At 39.7% G+C, this 3,359-nt stretch overlaps 1 non-coding gene across 1 annotated transcript; it reads left to right on the top strand.

Moving 5' to 3' along the window:
* Nucleotides 1-277: 277 nt before the first annotated feature.
* On the top strand, nucleotides 278-411 carry LOC120096829 (small nucleolar RNA SNORA17). The gene has a single exon (XR_015637799.1). It is a non-coding gene; the product is annotated as a small nucleolar RNA SNORA17 (small nucleolar RNA).
* Nucleotides 412-3,359: the final 2,948 nt, after the last annotated feature.

Raw genomic sequence — 3,359 nt, 5'->3', positions numbered from 1 at the left:
CTCTGCCTCTCTGCTTCCCAAATCAACACATATAAGTTGTCCCCACATAATATATTTACCAAAAGAAATCTATAATTTAAACAAAGAGAAGTAACAATACTGTCTTATAAAAAACTCTATCAAAATTATACAATATTTTATTAATCTTCATGATGAAAGCTAATCTATAATTTTCAAACATGTCCCCCTTTCGTTAATCATTTTTAGTAATTCAGTAAAAATTATTACTTCTCTCACATGCTGGCCTATCCTCTTAATTAGTAGGTCATAAAAATTCTCTGGCCTTAGAAGCACTTCAGGTGTGGCTACTGCTGTGTCACAAGTTTCTCAGCAGTTGACAGAGAAGTGAGAAGCTAGGTCTATGCTGAACATTACATCTATGAACATCTGAATGATTGGTAGTCTAACAGACTCTGAAAAACAGTGAGTCTGAGACAACCACCAGGCTAGTACAGTGCTGGACTTGATGGCTTCCATGACCAGGAGCAAGCTAGAGACCAGAGGAACTATTACTGAAGTTCCCAAGTGGGAGAGAGTCTGAGATAGAGCAACCTCAGATGGGGCTACTCAGGCATACCAGGTGAAAAGCAAGCCCAAGATGACCACCAGACTAGCAGCATGGAGCCTAGACAGGGACCAAACCATTCAAGCAGTATGCAGATCTGGGAGAAGGGTGGAGACTATACCCAATCCCTGCCAGATACCATAGTGCTTGAGTGGGTCAAAACAGACCTGAGACAGCTTCTGAGTTGACCTCATATACTCAGAGACCTACAGCACCTGTAGAAGGGGCCGGTATGTGGTGGAGAAATGAAAAGGAAAGAGAAACAGAAGGATGTGGACACAGTGAAGAGAGGCAGAACTGGAGACTAGAGGGCAGTAAGCAACAGCCTGATTTGTGTACCCAATAGGACATCTAGGATAGTGGTGGAGTCCTGTCCTGTGCTGCCACTGGTAGCTACATCAGGGACCATGGCCTTGAATCAGCAGGAATCTGTTTCCACCAGAGCCCAAGTGGACTTCCCTGGTCCGGACTATCACCCAGGGACATGTTTGTGTCTGAGGTCTGAGTGGAACTGGCCCACCTCCCACCTTGGCATCATGGAAGAGCTGGGCCTAGGGGCAGGAGTGTGGGAGTGCTGACTCCTTCCCTGAAGATTTACAGCCAGCTTCACTGTTATGGAGAGAGTAGCCGCACACATTGCTGTAGTTGCAGGGATCTGGACCCTGAAAATAAGAGCCTGGAAAACTGACCATACAACTTGTGTCGCAGGTGGTACCATGGACAAAGGACAGATATCCTCTTCCCCATTTGTCCCTCATCACCTATGTCAGTAAGGAGGGCTAGCCCTGAGTCATCCAAGTGGGATAGCTGTCTCAAACCCTAACCTGCTTCAACACTAAGAGAGCAGGCTTTGCACTTCACTTGGTCAGCACAGTTAAGCTGACTCTGATGACAGAGGCACCAGTGAGTTCAAGGCCAGTCTGGTCTACATAGTGAGTTAGAGAATAGCCAGAGGTATTTCATGAGACCCTGCTTATAATAAATAAACAAATAGATAGATAGATAGATAGATAGATAGATAGATAGATAGATAGATAGAGATAGATAGATAGATAGATAGATAGATAAGCATAAAATGAAAGTAAAAGAAAAAATAAGGAAAAAGAAAGGAAAAGGAAAAGAAACAAAGGAAAGAAAGGAAATTAAATGACATTTGTTGAAAATGATAGGCATTTCCTGCTCTAGGCTTAGTCATAGAAAAGCAAAGACAGAAGTGTAATCTGAGACATGATATCTACAGAGGATATTACAGAAAAACTGAAAATATTTCAGAGCCCCAGATGAAAATAGTGTTTGTATAGGAAACCTTAATCTCACAATAATTGGAATATATACCTATTGAAATAAAAAAATTGTCTTTTAAGCATTATAATATGTGGGTATATTAGTTGGTATACCATTAAGAAATCAATGCAGAGTTTCTCCATAAAACCAAACACTAAGTGTAGTAATATCACTCATACATTGATGATAGCCACGGGTCTTTAATTGGATTTAATACCCATCCAATAAGAGAGACACCATGCTTCATAAAACCTAGCTAAGGCTAAGAAAGATGTTAGGACAACTCCCTTCATAATACCACGAATAATATAAAATATCTTCGGGTAACTTTAACCAAACAAGTGAAAGATTTGATAAGAACTTCCAGTCTCTCAAGAAAGAAATTGAAAAACATCTCAGAAAATGGAGAGATCTCCCATGCTCATGGATTTGCAGAAATAACAGTAATAATGGCTATCCTACCAAAGGTAATCTACAATCAATGCAATCCCTGTCAAAATCTCAACACAGTTCTTCAAAGACATGGAAAGAGCAATTCTCAAATTTATCTGGAAAGGCAAAAAATCCAAAATAGTGAAAACAATTCTTAACAATTAACAAATGACTGGCAGAATTACCATCCCTGAGCTCAAGATCTACTACAGAGCAATAGTGATAAAAAATGCATGATACTGGTACAGAGACAGACAGGTTGATCATTGGAGTAGAATTGAAGACCCAGTAATAAAACCACACACTTACACACACTTGCTCTTTGTAAAGAAGCCAAAAATATACACGGGAAAAAAGAAAGCATCTTCAATAAATGATGCTTATTTAACTGGCTATCTGTATGTAAAAATATGAAAATAAACCCATATTTGTCACAACGCACAAAGAGCAGTGGATCAGGGAACACAACAAAAACCAGATACACTGAATCTAATAGATCCCATGCTCATGGATTGGCAGAATTAATATAGAAAAAATGGCCATTTTACCAAAAGCGATCTACTGATTCAATGCAATCCCCATCAAAATACCAATCCAATTCTTCAAAGAGTTAGACAGAACAATTTGCAAATTCATCTGGAATAACAAAAAACCCAGGAGAGCTAAAACTATCCTCAACAATAAAAGGACTTCAGGGGGAATCACTATCCCTGAACTCAAGCAGTATTACAGAGCAATAGTGATAAAAACTGCATGGTATTGGTATAGAGACAGACAGATAGACCAATGGAATAGAATTGAAGACCCAGAAATGAACCCACACACCTATGGTCACTTGATTTTTGAGAAAGGAGCCAAAACCATCCAATGGAAAAAAGATAGCATTTTCAGCAAATGGTGCTGGTTCAACTGGAGGTCAACATGTAGAAGAATGCAGATCGATCCATGCTTATCACCCTGTACAAAGCTTAGTCCAAGTGGATCAAGGACCTCCACATCAAACCAGATACACTCAAACTAATAGAAGAAAATGTTGGGAAGAATCTCGAACACATGGGCACTGGAAAAAATTTCCTGA

The sequence above is a fragment of the Rattus norvegicus genome, chromosome 14 (assembly GCF_021556685.1).
Source record: "Rattus norvegicus strain SHRSP/BbbUtx chromosome 14, alternate assembly SHRSP_T2T, whole genome shotgun sequence".
NCBI classification, from domain to species: Eukaryota; Metazoa; Chordata; class Mammalia; order Rodentia; family Muridae; genus Rattus; species Rattus norvegicus.
Note: the sequence above shows the minus strand (reverse complement) of the source record. Positions and strands in the feature narration are given on the sequence as shown.